The sequence below is a fragment of the Pyxicephalus adspersus genome, chromosome Z (assembly GCF_032062135.1).
Source record: "Pyxicephalus adspersus chromosome Z, UCB_Pads_2.0, whole genome shotgun sequence".
Lineage (NCBI taxonomy): Eukaryota > Metazoa > Chordata > Amphibia > Anura > Pyxicephalidae > Pyxicephalus > Pyxicephalus adspersus.
Genome location: NC_092871.1, coordinates 20,949,428 through 20,968,861, shown reverse-complemented (window position 1 = coordinate 20,968,861; position 19,434 = coordinate 20,949,428). Strand labels below are relative to the sequence as shown.

The following is a 19,434-nucleotide window of genomic DNA, read 5'->3' as shown; positions in this document are numbered from 1 at the left end:
TCTATGAGGCCTGAAGTTGTGGCTTGCGCTGTATCCGCGGGGGGGCTCCGGTTCGCGTCTCCTCGCGATCCGGATCCCGCAGTAAATTGAGGCCGCGGCTTTGCGGCCTGGTCGATCGCGGCCTTGGTACTGGCCTGAAACATCCCCGGGATGACTCTGGACGCCGGGATTTCGCCACCGGATCGTCCCTTCTGGCTCCCTTTAGGCTTGGGACCCATCCTGGCGTGTAAGTAAAGGCGCTGCAGCGCTGATTAATGAGGATTCCCCCTTCGGATCGCGGAGCAGCACTAGCACACGTCTGCCTCCGCCATCAGCCGGCCACGCCCTCCATATTTCCTTTTTTTATAGAAAGTGCAGTTACTTTTGTTTCAAAGATTTCTCTTAGTATAGTAACTTAACTGCAAGTAAGGCTCATGGTGTTGACATCAGTTTGACATCTAAAAGCCTACAGTATTCATTTGACCTGTAGTTGACCTTGTGATCTTTATTTGACTAGTGATTTTGCTTTCCCATAGACTTATATGGAAATAAAAATCCTTAAAGAAAACAAAAGCCTGTTTACACAAGACATAAAGCAGAACTATAACCTGGTATACCCATTCTGTGGATAGGGAGCCGCCATCTCTTTCCTTCTCTTGCGATCTCCGGTTATTCTGATTGGTCAGGCCTGCACGGGAGTTCCTTCAGTGGCAGTAACTGCAGGGAAATCCACAATTTTAACCGTTCGAGCAATCAGGGAGATAGGAATGGTTATTGCAGAAGGGACATCACCTGTTTCTTTCTGCAATAAAGCTCAGTCTGATCACAAAAGTGGAATTTTAATCCTGCTTTAAGACTGCTGGGATGCCAATGGAAATTGAGTTTTTAAGGGCTGATATAGTAGCTTTTATCAGAATGAACCTACATTTTTTACACATTTCTGGCAGTTGGTTCTATATCCGTGGTATAAAGTATCCTAGGAATTTTGGTTCCACCTAGAAATTGTCGTGTATGTAAATTGAATGGAAGCTGCTGTGATTGGGTGGTATTTTCAAACTCTGATAAGTAAAACTAAGAAGGAACTAGTATAATCTGTTTATTTAAACTATGAAGTCGGTGGACTGTTTATAAACATAGTGGCTACCAGGCCAAAAAGAAATTCTCCTTTCAGTGCAGTATTATTGTAGTATTAGGATGTACACTTTCAGGGTATGACATCTGTATGTAAAGCATAAAGATCTGCTGTATTGTATGCACATTCCAGATGGTGGTGGAAATTTTGCATTTCATCTCAGGCGATTAAGGAGGACCAACGTCCACCAACTATTTCCATTCTAATATTCATCTTGTGCATCTGACATACCTTGCTAGCTATATTTCTCTTTGCCAATATTGTCATTAGAATAGCTACCAATTTGAACCCATGATCAATCAGCTTTACCAACACATGCTGATGTGTACTTTGCTTCTAGATGTTTAGGTCTAAGCATTTTTGAGGTTTAGAGCTGTTGACATGCCAGTGATCTCTGCTTTGTTATTTATCAGTTTATATAATGCTGGCATTATCTGCAACACTTAGTGTCAAATTTTACAGCTTTGCTAAAATGTGGTTCCATATTTGGTGGACCTACCTGCCCCTGCTGAGTGCTACTTCAAAACATGAGCTTTTCTCATCTTGGAGGATACATTTTTCTGACTGTTTAGGACAGTTTGGTAATTCTCACACATTGAACTCTTTTCAGACAGTTGTTACACAGCCTTTTCTATTGAATTTCTATTAAATTTGCAACAAATCTGTACAACACATGAGAAAAGTAACAAAATGCTGGAGCTAAGAGGTATTTATGATAATTTAGGAACACAAATATTTGGATAGGGAGTTTTGTTCCCATATTTTTATTGGGTTTTGGTCTTGAGAACAATGTTTCTGAAGTCATCCTATAAAGTGATCATCATTTTCAGTTACTGCTGTGTGCTCTTCTCTTACTCCACATTTGCCGTAGTCCTGTTTTCTAGTGAACTTTTTACGGCTCAATAAATACATGATCCCACAATATCCGAAAAAAAAAAAATGCTTAGATTTGAATATCGGTGTTTTGTTCCTGCTGTTTGCCCCCAGTGGATAGAATTGTGTTGTGTACAGACAGTTTTCATCCCTTCTAAATAAGTAATATTTCTGCACGATCACCATTTATTAGAAGAGTTATCATACCTGCACTGTAGCTCCTGATAAACGCAAATCAAACCGGGCATACCGGTGTTTGATCACAGTATTAATTAATCCTGTATCTGACATGGACTTGCTTCTTTGTGTTCTAGGCATAGCCTAACTATTGTGGATAATGCTGTTTAATGTAACTGTGTACATCTCCAAATTCGTCCCAAGAAATTTTAAACAGGGCAGCACGGTGGCTCGGTGGTGAGCACTCTGGCCTTTGCAGTGCTAGGTCCCAGGTTCAAATCCCGGCCAGGGCCCTATCTGCATGGAGTTTGCAGGTTCTCCCCGTGTTTGCGTGGGTTTCCTGTGGCTAACCTGGTTTCCTCCCACATCCCAAAAACATGCAGGTAAGTAATTGGCTTCCCCCTAAAAAAAATTACCTTAGACTGTAATTAAGAAATATGACTAAGGTAGGGACATTAGATTGTGAGCTCCTTTGAGGGACAGCTTGTGACATGACTGGATTTTGTACAGCGCTGTGTATTATGTTGGTGCTATATAAATACTGTATAATAATAATTATCAACCTACTTGCAGCTGCTGCTAACTAAATGGAAGCTTCTGATTCAAGTACTGCTAATTTTATCATTGTGGCCATACCCACTAATGTGTTACATGAATGCACTTGTTTCAGTGTGGAAATGTGTGTACCAACTTAACCCACAAGCCATGCGTTGGTATTATTTATATTTGCACCCCAGCTGTAGTTTGCACAAACACTGCAGTTCAATGCACGTCGGCTCACCACAATGCATTGCTGTACACCTTTTAAAAATACAGAGTGCAGTCATAGTGGAAATGGCAAGGCCCATAGTTGGCAAATGGTCTTTTTTTATTTTGACTGGAGACATCAAGTCCACATTTCCTACTCATTTTTTTAAATGTTTTTTGTTATTAAAGTTACATTTCAAACAAATAGCAAAATAAACAACTAAGTTTTTGAACTATCTTGCCTGCCAGTGGATTTGTAATTCTGTTCAGCCACTCTGGCAAATTCAGACACCCCTGTAAGATATTATTGCTAGATTAATGACCTTGCTGTTCTCAACTTCAGTTTAGAAATAAATCGTGGCCACCAACCAATGCAGCCCACTGGTAGGATGGTGAATATACAGCAGCACATTGATTGGATCATTCCTCTGCTTTTCCCTAATGTAAGTGCTGCTTCCTAAATCCAGAGCTAGTGAAGATTGAGTTGAAACAAATGGTAATCAAACCTATAATAATATTGGAGGATAAATGTATTGAATAAAACCGCCTGGTTATCTCATTATATATAAGCACGTCAAATGCATGTATGTTTATTAGAAATATGTATTTATACATCATCCATATATTCTGTATGCAGCATGGTGCATGGTCCTGTCACTCCCTGACCCACAGAAGTGTCCCACCATATTATATTATCCCTCACATAGCCCAAATCCATTTTATTTACGCCAGTATGTTTTAGAAATGTGGACGAATCCCCACAAAATACTGGAAGAACATACAAACTTCATACAGATCACATCCTGATTCTCGAAGTTCAACCTCTATTGAAATGCTTTAATGCCAGAGTTTTGTTGCCACGGTTTTTAATTTTAAAGGCTGCAAAAAAGGATCCGCACATAAAGGGGCGTTCTGTAATAGTACTTAAAGCTACCTGATGTTAAAGTGTGTTGTGGGAATGACAGCGAGGCAGATGGCTTGTCTGTAAATGATGTTTTTTTCTTGTTCATGTCCTCCACACTCCCCACTGTGCAGCTTTTCAGCATCTTGTGAATGATGATCTTGATAAACAGGACTGACATTCACGGAAAGGCAATACAAAACAGATCAGCTTGTGTTACCATTTAAAAATATATCATTTGCCGATTTTCAATCTTTTTTTGTAAGGAAAACAGAATAAAATTCAAGAATAAAAAAATATGATACTGGCATTGTAGTGTGATTATCAAATATAGAGACACCCAAAGGTCCACCGTCTGTAGGGCTAACAAAATGGCAGCAATGAAAAAAAGGGAAAATATTGAGGCTGAAGAATACCTAAATGATAACTAAAGGATTTCAGAATATTTACCCACTAAATTGGGTGAATAATAGCTTCAGTTATGGAATTGTGTAGATGAAATGAGTAGACAGGCTTTTTTTGTCTTTCACTTTGGATAATTATTTCAAGTGAATCTTCACACACCTTGTGAAACACATTCTAAAAACATTAAAGCCCATTCTGGGAAAAAATTAACTCTAAACTACCCTTCTCTCTCACCTTTTTTTTTTTTTTTGTGTTTTCACGTAACCTTTTGAATTGGGATATTTTTGCCTAAAATCCCGAGACAAGTCACTTCCAGGGTGAGGAGGACCACTGGCCAGTGCCACTCAGTCTGTTGTTATGGCTGGATACACACATGCAATAGTTGTCGTTGGAAGGGATCTTTCACAATCCTTCCCAAGCACAAAAGACTGAACAATGCATAAACAAGCGCTAAGGGGGGGAAAACTCTCCCCTTTACTTTCATTAGGATGGTTTGTTGTCCGTGGATCCGCCAGGGCGATGAGGGCTGTACACAAGCCAGATTCTCATCCAATATCAACACTGAGGCTATTATCGGACCAGAATCATCTGACCTGTCTACGTAGCCAAAGATATCTTTATTGTTTGTGTTCAGTTGAAGAAAGGATCCAGGCAATGGTCAGCTAGTAGGTAGGGTCAGTATTAGGCAAGCAGTTACATGGACGCTCAAAAGAAGAACCCTTCAGAAGTAAGAAGTGGAAGAGAGAGGATGGGGACTGGAGCATGACATGTTCAGGGTTTTTAATGAATGAAAATGGCTTTTTTTTGGTTTTTATTTGTTTTGTCAGCAATAGAAGGTAGTGGTGTATATGGAGCCGTTGTAATTGGCTGTAGATCAGCTTTAGGTACACTAACCCCTTTGCCTAAATGTTTATTTACACATAGGCTGTGGATGCTAAACTTTTCTAAAAGTTTTCCAATTCATATATATATATATATATATATATATATATATATATATATATATATATATATATATATATAAAATGCGTTATATGTGGTGCTACACTCATTCAACTATGACATCACAATCTGGCTTTCTCAGTGTTTTTCCTGGCAGTAATCTGGTAAAGTTAGTTTGTGTTTTTTACCTGAGCTCATTGGTTTCAGTTGAGTCATTTATTAACCATAGTATTATGATAATTCAACTATAGCTGCAAAAAGTACCTGTGAGCTCTCAGGCTTCCCATATACAGGTAGATGTTCTGCCAACGTACCAAATACAACGTGACTTGTATGCCACGGTGACCTGTTGTGATCGTCTTTATGATTTTGTTAGTGGACAGAAGCAGGACACATGGGGCAAAATCATTGTTTTTAAAGCTATGTAACCATGATCACCTTCCATGATTTTCCATCACCTCAAACATTTACCTTCAGTAGCTATTGCACTGGATAGTTGGTAGAACTTTTTTGCAACCTACTACTTTTTTAAACGTTACTCCTAATTGGTGCAGCTTAGCATGTCACTTGCCTTTTGTGGACAATATTTGTGTAGAAAGAGGATTCTTGTAGAACTATGGTCCATGAACCACTTGAAACCAAGTCAATTGCACCCTCTCACTTTCTTCATGCCTTGGTGTGTGTGTATGTGTGTCATTTAGCAATATCATGAGGATGTACAAATGGGGGAAAAAAGGTGTCCGTTGAGTAATTGTGACTTTACAGAATTTGCTGCTGTCTACAAGACACCTTTAGAGGTCTTTTCATTTCCATACTTTGACAGGTCAGAGTGGTTTTAGCAGCACACGGGGAACCTACACCTACTAGGCAGGGGTTTTATTGGTTTGTTTCATTGGTAAATATTCCATATATACACTGTGTTGGTACTTTGACTTTTCTGATGTCTTTCTCCCTTTTTATCTGGGACCTTTGTGTGTCTAAATGGAGGTTGCATAGAGTTAAGTTTCATCCTGTAGTAACAGGTATATTCTTGTGCCTCTCTGTCGTCATGTTACTAAATCAGAGAGTTACCCCTGTGATGCAGAGGTGATTGAAGGAGTAATTCACTTAGCAGCTAAATTAGTCTTCTGTTCACAAGGATTTTTTTTTTTTTTTTAGATTCCTTGTTTCCATTCAGCTATATGGTTTCTCATGGGGTTAGTTTATTTGTGGCACCACCATGAGGGCAATCTGAAAGAAAATAGGTCTTTAGGAGGTCCTATTGTCGCTGGGATCAAGCCTGAAAAGATTACACTTCTACTCATCAGCCTTTCTTTAGAGCTTTGTAGGCTGGTAATATAGCTGTTGAGGCATACAGACATCCCACAGGGTGAGGGTACTCTACATAGGAGTGCACTGGAAAATACTGAATTTTCCTTTTCTAAAGTGTTGAAAACCATTATAGAAAAATTTTCCCCCACATCTCTTTATTGCTGTTTGCAAGTACATAACTATATGGTCTACATGACCAGTTTTAGTTATCGTCATATCATGCAGCTATATGTACCTACATATAATAACTTCTGAACTGGTGAACAACTTCATTCTTCTGTGTGTAACACATATCTGTGCTCATGTACAAGATAGAAATGTCACTTTTCATAACAAAGTATAACTATGAAGTGATCATACCACCTATGACCAAAAGCTGGATATCACTGGAAAGTTCCATGAAAATGTTACAGAGTAAGTCTAGTCTGGTTGCTGTACCAAGGAAGACTATGTAGGCCCTGTCAAAGTTTAGTTTTTGTTTCTAAACATATGAATTTGTTATATTTCAAACAAGAAAATATGGAAACTACTATGAAGCCTTTAAAAACAAAACACCTGGTATAAGTGATCTGACCTGAAATGACAGATATTGTTTCTCCTGCTGATAAGTTAATTCCTATGACATAACTGGGGATGGCATTTACCATGTGTATGGCAAATGATTATCTGTGTAAACTCTATTGATGCCATTTTACTTTGTTGAACCTTTTGTTTAGAGGTTTCTGTGAATGAGCAGCATTATTATAGCGTTGGTACTGTTTGATCATTAGTTTGGACCTGTGTGTTATGAAAAAAAAAGGGGGTAAGGGTACTCTTGTGCTAAGTTCAGTTGACAACTGTGAGGTTAACCACTCTGGCATCGATATGTTGCTCGGGAGCAATTATAAAAAGGCATTGACATACATTCATGTAATTGCTGTTCTTTTGCCACATGGTGCAAAGGATCATGGGTCATACTGCTATCCTGCAGTGAACTGCCTGGCGTAATTGCCTGTCTGAACATAGCCGTCAAAATTATTTTTATCATAGGATATACATATAGCACTTTTTTTCCTGTTGACTTTTGAAACCTCTGCTGCAAACAGAAGAAAAAAAAATTTAAAAGTAATCACCACCTAATATTTTTAGACCTGATAGAAGCTCCTGAACACTGTTTTTCTTGTGATTGCACATACTAGTCGCTAAGGAGGGTGGTCTACAGGCAAAACATGTTGGGCTGTAAAACAAAAGTGTAGGGGCAATGTTTTATCAAGATGTTTAAAAATAACAGATACAGGCAAGTGCGAGCATGCCAGGGTTTTTTCAATTTGTAAAGATCATTTCCAAACCTTATACTTATTATCAACACTATTGCTTGTTTTGGCTATAAAAACAAATCTTTTTTTTTTTTCTTTTTAGAAAAGTGAAACAAGATTCGGACTGCTGTTTGTAGACCTTTTGATCCTTTATCCCTCCTGTTGTATGCAGAGATACAGCACAAGGTAAAACAATAACAATATTCAACACTTTGGACTTTGGAATGTTTGCATGTTCAGCTCTGTGACAACTGTATGGTCAAAGGTGACCTTTTAGTGCTGTGGAATATTTTTAAACTGATTGTTGAAACTCCCGTAATAAAAGATTCTGTGCTAAGCATAGCAGCCAGTCAGATTACAGCTGTCATTTTTTATGCCAGTTCCAAATTGTAAATATTTTTTTTTTTTTTTTATGTTCTTGATGTCTGTAAGTCAGGAAGGGTTCAAATGTAAAAAAGTTTAATTAATGCCAATTTTTGATAAGTAAACTTAGATTTAGGAGTTTCACATTCATGCACAGCTGAAAGATGCCTTGCAATGCTTGGCAAGCTCTTTTGCTTTCCTAATGTGCATGGCACAGTCCTCCTACCTTTCTGATAGTGTGGGAATGTTCTGTGCCCGACTGTGCGTGGGTTCCTTACAACAAGCTCTATCTCTGCTGGGCGATGGCATCTTGATCTGCTCTTTATCAGTTGCTGATTTTCTATGCTTTTATTACTCTGGGAAAAGGAATTTGCATTCTTACAGGATTTATTTTTGCCAAATCAGTGTGTCCATTTAGTTCAGTGATCCATTAAGTTAGTGTTTCCAATACACTTCTCTCATCATTCACAGGGAAGGCATACAAATGTCATCTTTTATCTTAAGTAAAACTTATTGATAGATTTCAATGGCTTTTTGTGTGAGGGAGGCTGCAGCAACCAAGGAAGCATAGCAATAGCAGATTGAAGAGCAGAAGCTCAATTAATTGAAGGTGGTTAAACTCCCACATCTGTATGTCATCATCTTATAATTAACCCCATCACTTAGCAGAATAGGGGGCAACTGTTAGGCTTCTGCCTGTATCTAATACAGCTATCTGACCCTCCTATCATCATTAAATACAGGCACTTGCTGCCCTCATTCAATTAAATTGGCCTATCAGTTGCCAATAAAAGGCAGCAACAGCAGACCATCTTTGGTAGAAGTTTAAGTGTTAGAATAGACAAGTTTATGTGTGGAATAGACTGGAATTTAACCTGATATATAGGGTTGCAAGGCTGGTGTAGATATGTGAAGGCACCACTAGAACTTTATAATACAGCAGCTCCCCTCACTTCCTCTAGTCACTACCTCCACGTTTTTTGGAGCCATGACCGAAAGTGAGAAAGTGCCCAAATGTAAATGAAAATCATTAAATTATTAATGTTGATACATCCCCATTGGGAGTATTTTTCTCTATTCCTGTTTTGGTAATATCTGGAAAATTATCTTTGCTTTTTTTGTACCTACCCACAGGAATACCATAATTACATTTTTTTCTCAGTTATGCTTAAATATATTTTATTCCTGAAATTGCTTCTGTCTCAAAAAGTTGGATCTAAAATGTTGCTTTAATAACATGTTTTTTCTTTGATGTAAAACTGAGCTTTTCCTTTAGACATAGCGTGCTCAAGTTAAAGACTCTCTCTACCAAATGCTCTAGTATTTATACTAGTTTTGGATAAAGTAATGGCTTTTTGCTAGTATTTGTGTACTGAGATTTGTACCCTATGTCTTCCATTGTGTTCAGATGGAACAGCCAGAACTCGGCTGCAAAATGAAAGTCTTTGTTTAATTTTTCTGATGTGCTTTTATGTGGGGAATCCTTCTCAGTGGATCCTCAATGGGGAAAATAACAATAACACATTTTGAGGGTAGAAGCAGGAAGCTCAGCTCACATCAGGAGCAGGGGTAAGGTTGTGACTATGTGCTGTGCAAAGAAACTGGTAAAGGGCAGGAGGAAATCCTGCTTCACCCCACCAAAAAAAAAGATAGGGTTACTGCGTAAAGAGCCATAGTGGTTCTACAGTGGTGCATTTACAAAAGTGTTATTCCACATCTAAAAGGTGAATATACCATCCAGAACCAAATTATAAACAGATAAACAAATCATAACCTTATGATCTATAGAACATTCTAAAGCCTTCATTCAAATCTTCTAAACAAATGGTCCCATGCATGCCAAAGAAAAAATAATTTGACGTGCCTGCTGCAGTTTTTCCATTAAGCTTTATTTTTATTTATTTTTTTTTTTTTTTACTGTTCCAACACTGAATTCATCATGTCATGCAAACCTGTGATGAAAGAAATATATAGGCTGCCATTGCATTCCTAGATTGTAAGCTCTTCGGGGCAGGGTCCTCTCCTCCTGTGTCACTGTCTGTATCTGTCTGTCGTTTGCAACCCCTATTTAATGTACAGCGCTACGTAATATGTTGGCCCTATATAAATCCTGTTTAATAATAATAATTGCTGGCCTTTATATGGCCTCCCTGACTGACATGCTTATGATTTCAGCGGATTTCTGCATGCTAGTTCCAGGGCCGGAACTCAAAATCATTGACACTGTTGGATCAGCATGGCAGCCAGGCAGTAAGCAATTTCAAGAGAAGGCCAATGATGACAGCTTTACATTTCTCTCAGCACAGGTTTTAACTCATAACATGTTACTATCATTAGATCACTATGTACCTTCGCAGAGACTGATCCCTAAATCCATTTAACAAGTCGTTGTCATTACATCAGCGTGTAGAACAAGTCTGTGCCTTCTGCATGGCCTGCAGACACAGATGTAACATGTTGAAGTCATGGACAGTTCATGCATTGTCTATGGTGATAGGAGCTGTGTGTGGGAGGGGGATGTAATCCCACTTAGTATTCAGTGGACGAGTATGGTAGTATTACTAGGCAGCCCACGGCTCAGCTTCCTGCTCTCATTCACCAGACTGTATATCTCTGGCCAGGGAGAGGACGGATCTGTGAAATGGGTGCTACAGATAGCAGGTGATTGTATGTTTGTGCTTGAACAGGATTGCCGCTGTGTGTTTGACACGCTTGTGTGTTTTGTGCAAAAGGATCTGCTGCAGGACAACTACTCACTGCAGAGAAGTGTTTATCCACCATGTGTGTAACGTACGTATTCTATACAGCATGTGCAGTGTGGAAGTGTGTGTCTATGTACATGCTTGTAAAATGATTAGACTGTGTTACTAACATTTCATATAATTGGTGCTTTACATTAAAGCGTTGCTAAGAAAAGCAACCTGCTTTTCATGAAATAAATTGCTCCCCTGAGACTTTTAAAGAAAAAAAGAATTAGGATTACACAGGTAGGGCTGTACCCAATATCTGGGTGTGTTTGGGTGTCAGTGATTATGGGCAGTCTTATTTTTTATGAGGATGTAAAGCATTTAATATAGTGGATGTGCTTGGGGCATCAGGAATGTCTGCACAGCAAAATGCTCATTAACGGTCCAGATAAAACCATACATTAGGAGCTGGGTGACACGTTGGTACTCGCACTGCTGTGGTTAATTTCGGGCTGCGTTGCCTTCACCCTGGCTTTCTGCTTCTGCCCACATTTTATAGTCATTGTGAAGATTGCATGCTGTGCCAGCTTTTTTTATTGTATCCGCAGGCTGCTAAGGTGGAGTCTGAAGGATGATGTCATGCACCATAAAATGATGTCATGCAATGACTGATTGTGATATGCTGTGCACATTGATGCCCTGCCTAAATCTTCAGGCTACACCTGTCACCGTCAAGCAGATTGTTTGAAAGATTAGTTACTTCAAGCATGTAACAGGCTGCATGAGAGCCAGAAAACTGTATTATTAAACACACATCATTTGTTACAATCTCCAACTTTTTCTGCTATATTTTCATATAACTAATCACATCAGTGTTGAACCCAGAACATTTTTTAAGCCGGGTGGGAAAAAATTGTAGGTTGGTGGCAGCCCATTTTTTGTGACCCAACTCTTTAGTACCTAAAATTCTAATATTTGGAATGCTAAACAAACTCTTAGTTTTGTCCTTCAGTAGATTTGGCTTCTTTTCTCCACTCAAAATCTTGCCAATAAGTAAAATTTGATTAGCATTATGGACAGTGTTTATTGGTGCCCCTCAGCTGGTGAAGTCTTTTTCTATTTTAGGTAATGAAGTCAGGAAAGAAGAAGTCAGCCCTGGAGTTTGCACCTTAAAAACAAGTTGGTGATGTTAGCTCCCATATTTCTCTGCTTGGTTTTCTTTTTAAATGGACTTAAGGAATTTTTTTGTATTGTGAAGATATGGTGAAAAAAAGTGTCAACACTCCTAACTTCTAGAGATCTTGAATGATAGATGGGATGGGATGTGGCACTTGAATAGGAATAAGTCGATAATTTGTGATTTGTCATACTGACCAAAAACACACAAAAAAAAAAATCCACTCTTGTATAAATCCAGAGATCTCGCTGGCTAGAGCAGTGTCTCTTGACCTTTTAAACATAGGGGAAATGTTGAAATAAATTTTAGATCCTAAGGAACCCATGCTACAATTACTATATTTACAGTAAATTAACATGGTGGTGAGTGGGAAGAATGCCTCCTATATTGCAGGCCAATGGGAAGAATATCACCCTTACAGATAGCAAATGGATCATTGGTGTCCAATAAGTTGGCCTCAGATTTGCAAATCGCACGAACCCCAGGGTTCTAAAAAACACTTAGTCTTTAGTTTTACAATATATATGTAGGATACTAGTGGCCAATACAGCCCACCAGGCTTCACTTATAACTAGTATCAATTTTGCATAGACTGCTGTGCACGGGAAGATTACAACAATAGTGCTTTCACTGTTATTGAGTGATAATTATCCTATGCATTGTGGTAGACTGCATTCAATAATGGAATGATGAGCTGAATGCTTGGAATAGACCTGACGCAAACCATCATTGCTTTATAGTCTGTGATGGAGAGATTGTCTGATACAAACTGAAAAATAGATGTGAATGTTAGTTGAAAGAAGACTCATTCAAGGGTTTGAGCATTTATTACCAGATTGTAGGATTTCTCCATGTATGAGCATTTTTTCCTTACTTATTGTGGTCTGCATGTTTTTTAAATGCAATTTATTTCTTTATTATAGCCAACAGCCATAATTTATTAACAAATGTTTTTTGAGCACAAACATATTACCTAGCACTGTACATTAAATAGGGGTTGCAAATGACTTACCAATACAAAGAATTGTGACACAGAGGTAGCAGAGGACCCTGTCCAGAAGAGTTTACAGTTTAAAAAGTGGAGGAAATTAGCACCGCTGACATATAAAGAATTTTGCAAATAGCTTGTACTAATCAAGGTGCAGAAAGCAAGGGTTTCTATGCTAAATGGAGATTAAACTGCAATCCTGTGCCATGACTAGTGTGTGGATTCTGATCCAGAGCAGAGTAGGATATCATCTGATTTGTGTAAGCTAGCAAACAAATTTCATCCCTGGAAGTTTAGGAGAGATTTTTACTTTTGGTCTTTTTTAAGTGGAATTACAAAAGCCTGGGTTGTTCAGTCCTTGATATGTACATTTATTATTTTTGGGTAGCAGGCAGGTCTAAATACTAGCACATGTATTATGTTTTATCTTCTTAGCATGCAGTATGAAATGCCACCAGTGTGTATGGCTACCATGTAGCCCACCTCTTGCCCCCTGAGTAGGACAGCAAATAAATTTGCCAGCCTGTAAAAGTAGTGTAAAAAGGTGGGCTGCATCATGCTGGAAATATTTTTTTGGAATTTGGGGCTCCATTAGGCGCAACCATTACCCCAACAAATACCTTGAATTTTTTTTAACTTAAATTTTGTTGATGGAAAATCGGTGCAAGCATCACCTGAAGGCTGTTGAACTCTGCTTGCTGATATAAAATGGAACACCTATAAGGTGTATTTAGTTACCTTTAAGTGCATTAAAAACTTCTGTGTATATCATGCTTTTTGCTGAAATGAATGGTTCCTCCAGTGCCTGGCTGGAAATGATGATACTTTACTATTTACTTTTTATTTTTTTTAATGTTAAGATTGGAAATTTAAAACACAAAAACATAGTTTCTGTAATATTCCTTTCCTCAGACAAAACTCAGTGACATGACAAGCCAGGGTGTTTTTTTTGCTAATTCAGCTGACCTCATTAAGCCCATTTAAGGTCCAACTGATTGCAGTTATGGATGATGGTTTTTGGCACAGGGGAGGTGTGATAGATTGCTCTAATACTGTACTAACTTTCCTAAATTTTCATAGTTAAGTAAGCTTGTATCAATTTACTGGCTCAATTTGGCAAAATGGTTTCAAACACAAGTTTTCTGTATTAAATATGATGTCATGGTTTGCATTGCTGTTTGGAAATCATGACATAGTTTCCTGTCTGGCTCTTTACCTTTTTGCAGCAGTTTGTAGCCCACACACTTTTTGAATAAAAACTAACATACAACAAAGGTTTCACTCACATTGATACTATGTTTTTTTTCTATGAAGTTGTAGAATTATAAGTTCTTTCCATCCATTTTTTTATATCTTCACAGACTAAGAAGACCGTGTGTGGCCCTTTCAATTGGAACAGGTTTTGTGTGGATTATGTTACTACTGGTGCCTAAACCAACATAGGGATACTGATGAAGCCATAAGGTGAGTGTTCCACCAATTACTTGAATTCTAAATGTAAATTACTTTTAACTGAATCATTGCCCAGTTTTCTAGTTTCACTGATACTTTTTCTTTTCATTGGTTCTTGCCATTTGGTGGTCTTGGCCTTGGGCCCTATGATTGCTGAGGTCTTTGCCAACTGGGTAAGCTGTAGGCACTACAACGGGAATCCCTGTCCTTGCTTTCAGACCTTGTGGAGCAGCAAACAATTATATTGCCTGCTAGACTTCACTGACCTAATGCTTATTTAGGTTAGTGACTTGGCAAGTCTTATCTAAAGCTGTCACTTGAAAACAATACTGTTTGCTGAAGAGTTCTTTTTAAAGCCTTTTTATTTAAATTTAGTGAACTTGTCTTCCCTGTGTATAGGAATGTATAGCCTTGAATGAGTGGTGGTAGAGGTCACCTCTCCAGTTGTATGTAGTGGGATCAATAATGCACTTCTAGGGCTAAACCCTTGAGTTATTACTTCTGCAAGATTATCTGTCTTTTTCTATGCTGTTGCTGCCCAAAATGCAACATTGTAACCTTTGTAGCAAGTCACAAAGGTAAAAGCACAATCAGAACCTGATCTGTGTCAGACATTGGTGAACACAGCCAAGACCAGGATACCAGGATCTGCATGATTGTGTCACCTTTAGGTCATTTCTTCAGTCCAATGCTGACTGAATGATGCCATAAAAAGATATTTTTCCAGTGGGAAAAGAGGTTTTTGTGTTTCAAACTTTATTATACTCATACTATTATATTATACTGTAAAATACATTTTCATGAAAGACAATGTACTGCTTTTAGACAAATAAATCCGCTGTATTGCATTCAATACAGTTATTTTGTTTTGAATGCCATACAAAATAATTTGAAATTACCGCTGCGCCCCCAACGCAATGGCCGCACGCACCGGCATCACCGGGTACTCCGTGTGACTTATCAGATGCCGAGGACGCCAGCCGGAGGATGCAAGAGGACGGGGACTACGAAGAAGGACGCCGGCGGACCAGGTAACCTAGTAATTATCATTGTTTTTCGTTGTTTTTAGCCACCCTCAGGGTTAACGCTTTCAGCTTTCTTTTTTTTACCCCGAGCCACACTCGGGGTTAAAGCTGATGAGGTTACAGTTCTTGAAATGCATTCACTTAATATGGAATATATATCTTATTCTATGTGCAATATTTAGGCTGACCATAACACCAGGGTGGGATGTAATAGAGCCTATCTGTGATAAGTGATAGGGTTGTCTAGCAGGGCTCTGGAGACGAAATTGCAGTGTATTGGGACATTTAAGCCAGCAGTGTGGGTTCTACCAAAGTAGTGAACATTCTGCTACATTGCAGGGTTTGTCAGTCTCCTAATGTTTTATTAGAGTCACTTTACCATGACCTGGAACTTCACAGGACCCATTTATTACAGCCAACAGACTTGTTTTATATATACTTTTACCCATACTCCCCCTCCCAAAGCCTGCTGAATTATTTATTCTAATCTTTGATCATTATTATTATTACACAATATTTATATAGCACCATCATATTATGCAGCGCTGTACAAAGCCCATAGTCCTGTCACTAGCTGTCCCTCAAGGGGGCTCACAATCTAATGTCCCTTCCATTGTCTTTAATATAGTCATTGGTTAATTTGTAAATATCTTTTAACGGGTTACATGAGGTTTTAAAGATTTGATGTGTCTATTAGGATTTGGATTGTTTAGCAGAATTTCAAATTTCATATGTGTGGGCAACTACTTGCTTCAAATGGTAACAAAGAGCCAAATGGTTAACATGATTTACTCTAATGAAACCCTGCTTATTCCCATGGAGAGTAAATCTGTGTTCACTAGGTTTTTAATTAGTGACTGTAATTTCCACCAGCTAAAATCCGAACCTCCGATCCTAAAATAAATAATTAAATGGTATCATTAAACATGAGATTAGGAACAGTAATATTTTCCAGTGCTGCTTGTTCCCTGTAAATGCATTGATCTCGGTTTAGCAAAGATTTTATATTTTTATGCGGAGGAGTCCTTTTTTTTTCCCCCTGCTATAGGTAATGAAGAAATAATTCCTTTTTTTAGCTCAATCTGTTTAAATAAAGCAATATTTTATTTGTTTTGTGTTCGGACCGGCATTAGATAGTTTGAATAATCCAGCAGTAGGATTAAAGGATCATTTCTACTGAGATTGAGTAGCTGTGGGTGAGAGCCAGTATAAGACCAGCTTGGAAAAGCTTTCATTTCTGCTATTGTGGAGAGTGGGATACTGGGAGCAGAAAGGCTTACTATGCAGGATTTATGCTGCGGCTGCTTCATATTGATGATACTTACATGGTAATTGTTAAATGTTTGGAGATGCTTCTTGTCTGATCCATACATGAGGGACAATTACCTTTAGAGACCACTCTATAGGAAGTTATATTCGTTACCTGACTTGTATTTCTACTGCTCAGTACTTGTCACTTGAAGACTATTTTGCTTTTTTGTTTTTTTTTTTTAAATACAGGCCAGTCAAGCAAATTTTTGCTGAAAAATGTACTTACAATATTAAGATTACTAATTGTGTAAATTGCCTATTGCTGCAAGAAAAGATTGCATAAAAAGGCAAAGTATAATACCCTGGATTTAAATATTCCTGTGGTATGCTGTAGTAACTACAGTTATAAATAGGTTTTCCTTAATTCTCAATTATCAAAGTGACCCCCGAAGCACCTAAATTTCACTTTTATTAATATTATTATTATAGCCCCAACATATTATGCAGGGTTGTACAAAGTCCATAGTCCTGTCACTAGCTGTCCCTTGAAGAGGCTCACAATCTAATGTCCCTACCATAGTCATTTACTGCAGTCTAAGGTCAATTTTAGGGGGGAAGCCAATTAACCTAACATCATGTTTTTGGACTGTGGGTGGAAACTGGAGAAGCCAGAGGAATCTCCCAAAAACACAGTAATAACCTGCAAACTCCATGCAGATAGAGTCCTGGCCGGGGTTTGAACCTGGGATCCAGCGCTGCAAAGGCCAGAGTGCTAACCACTATTTATGTTGCCTATTTATGTTTATCAACCTCTTGCACTGATGATCAGAAATCTGTGTTCTATCTCCGCTTAATAAAACATATTTAAACAGATAAAATAATTCCTAACATGTTGAAGTCAATTGACCTTCTCACTGGATCCTGGAAAAGCTGAGGATCCCAAATCTTATGAAAAGATTCTCCAGCAGCGTGCAGGAGTATATTCTTTCAGTATCTAAGATCTTTTGCTTTTCCTCGAGCCCATAACCATGCCAAATGATGGTATTCTCATCCAACCAACCAATGAGCTAGTTTAAAGGTAAGTAATTATTTATTTTTTCTCTGTTTAAAAAATCAATTACTGCCATCGAAACACATGGGCCTGGAAGATTTTCCACCAAGATATGTTTGAGGGAATGTCTTATCCCCTGCTTTATAAACAGAGACCATAATGTCTGATGTTTGTTAATTATTTTTATTAGCATGTAAGTTTGAAGGAGGGAGGTGCACTTTAAGCAGGATTTTTTGAACACTGTCCATGGAGAAAAGCTTTGTGGTGTTAGGGTTAAAGGTTTCCTAAGTAACAATTTCATCTGAATGTAAATGGATATCTTCACTCTGTTGTGTTGACCTGAGTCTGAGGATGTTGTGTATAGTAAACATTGTGGTGGAAATGCAGGATCCTCCGTGCATGACTGCTTCTCAGTATCATGTTTGTGCTATGCTTCTAGGAGAATTTTGTTTCCACTAACATTGCTGAATCTATGTTACAAACATGGAATTTTGTTATTGAGAAAAGACAAAAACTGTCTCCTCCACCCATAGTAACTAGTTCACCGGCTCTTATTAAATGGACCTACCACCTGCAGTATTGCTTCCCTTTTTAGATTCACAGTTGCCAGTATCCTTCATTTAGATGGCACAATCTATAAGAAGCACTCAGCAACCCTGGTGTGATCTCTGGATGCTGGTTTAAAAAGAATTACATAAAGAGTAAAAAGCCACAGCTTTAGTTAAGTTGCAGTATTTGCTGAGTAATGTTGCTCATTTGCTGAATATTATTATTAGACAGTATTTATATAGTGCCGACATATTACACAGCGCTGTACAAAGTCCATAGTCATGTCACTAGCTGTCCCTCAAAGGGGGCTCACAATCTTATATCCCTACCATATGTCATATGTCTTTAAAAAAAACTAAGGTCAATTTAGAGGGAAGCCAATTACCTAACTTCATGTTTTTGGAATGTGGGAGGAAACACATGCAAACATTAGGAAAGCCTGCAAACTCCATGCAGATAGAGCCCTGGCTGAGATTTAAACCTGGGACCCAGCGCTGCAAAGGCCAGAATGCTAACTATTGAGCCACCATGCTGAAGGTTACTTGTTGCTTGAAGCTTCCCTTTAAATTGATTTTTCCAGTTAGCTGTGTTTGTTGGCACTGGTCAAATATTCTCTTCAGTTTATGTCCTGCTGTAAACATGAGACCAGCCTGTAAATGGCACTCAGAAGCTTTGCCTTTGATCATTGTATCAGTTACACATATTTGCTCAGTTTCTAGGAAGGCACCAACTGGTCACATGACCCATAAATGCGGTATTTTGTAAACCTTTAGAAACTGGATAGGTTGGAAAATAGTTTAGCATTAATGTTTGTCATTATTAGACGTGGAAAAGAAGAAAAACCTCATGCAGAAATTACATGGCCAATGCAGCCAAAATCATACTGAATAAATTATCCCTAAACCCGCACGCAAAAATACATTTTTTTTTTGTAAGTTACAGTTTCTTGGATGTGTTGTTGGTTGTGTTCATTTTCATTCTTCAGGGCAAGGACCTTATCAGCAAGTACAGAGTTTTTTTTTTTTTTTTTAAAAAGATAAATCTATTTGTAAAATAATGATCTTCCCAATGGTGAGGACTGTGGGGGCTCTGATTCATTGATCAGCTCATGGTTAAGTGAAGTATTACT

At 38.3% G+C, this 19,434-nt stretch overlaps 1 protein-coding gene across 4 annotated transcripts in view; it reads left to right on the top strand.

The window, feature by feature from the left end:
• The window catches only part of SIPA1L3 (signal induced proliferation associated 1 like 3), a 110,040-nt gene that overhangs the window by 23,222 nt on the left and 67,384 nt on the right, over positions 1–19,434 (top strand). For 3 of the 4 annotated variants that reach the window (XM_072431731.1, XM_072431728.1, XM_072431729.1), the window contains exons 2-3: positions 7,866–7,948; positions 14,339–14,441. The gene's annotated coding sequence lies outside the window, so the exon portion shown is untranslated. Of the gene's footprint in view, positions 1–7,865; positions 7,949–10,676; positions 10,787–14,338; positions 14,442–19,434 lie in introns of those variants that run through there. The other variant, XM_072431730.1, reaches the window with a different exon arrangement.